Source organism: Parasteatoda tepidariorum, chromosome X2 (assembly GCF_043381705.1).
Source record: "Parasteatoda tepidariorum isolate YZ-2023 chromosome X2, CAS_Ptep_4.0, whole genome shotgun sequence".
NCBI classification, from domain to species: domain Eukaryota; kingdom Metazoa; phylum Arthropoda; class Arachnida; order Araneae; family Theridiidae; genus Parasteatoda; species Parasteatoda tepidariorum.
The window spans coordinates 11,596,938-11,598,009 of record NC_092215.1 but is presented as its reverse complement, the minus strand read 5'-3'; positions in this window follow the sequence as shown (position 1 = coordinate 11,598,009).

Sequence of the window (1,072 nt, the reverse complement as noted above, 5' to 3'; positions counted from 1 at the left end):
CAAATTTATACAACTTTTATAATTATTCGAATTTTATACAGCTTCCGTATAACAGTTTAGATATTATTTACTTTATTCGAAAACATTATTGCAGAGATTGAAAAATAACACAGTTTTGAGGGAACAATTTCATTCATTAAAAATTTTTGCAAATATTTTATAATGTTTTAATTTTATACCAAAGGCTTTATTCAGCTATTTTGAGTACAATATGAATAAAACTGATTATATTTGCACAACAAAGATTTTTTCGAAAGGAAAAGTCGCATATTTCAAAATTATCCTAACACTTATTTTCTTATCTCTTATACTTCATTTCCTTGTTCAAACTTGCTTCTCTAACTATGTTGGATAAACCAGTTCGCACCTGTTTCCCTATTTACTTCTCTAACTTCATTTGACATTTAAACTCTGAGGAAGGTTCTCGTTTATAGAACTGAAACTGTAGTATGTCAATTTGTGTACTTTTATTTGTCCCTTTTTCACGTCGTTTTTTGCTTAATCTACACAGTACAAAGTATACCTGTTCCTTTGTTGAATATCTGTAGTATTCCCATAAAAAGTTTTGAGGCTTTTCTAACCTACCAGGAAAAACAATAATAAATTTAGTAATTTTAAATAAATCAATCTGATTAAATAAATCAACAAAATAAACCTTAAGAGAATAGTAAGACCATGCTTAAGTATCATTATTTTGAAAATAAGACAAAAATCTAAATATTTGATGGTTGTATTTTTTGATTGGCTTGATTTTTTTTTAAAAATTGAAGTAGATCGTAAAAAATGAATACTGTGCAAGTTTGAGCTCATAAAATAATTTTCCTTCCCCATAGAAAATTTCGAAGTTTAAGGTCATTTTCATGCTTGCTTGCTTGCCTTCGTATGCCTGTTTAGGCAGAGCGGTGCGATTGTTCTTGTTCTCCAGTGGCGCCATCCATGGCCAAGAATTCGACTTCTGCCCCACCCATGCGTCACACCCGTTTATAGGGCGGACCCATTCATACATCCATTCTTTCATCCGCAGATCGTAATTTTGACCTGAATCAGAGAACGATCCATTTCCAATCCAGTA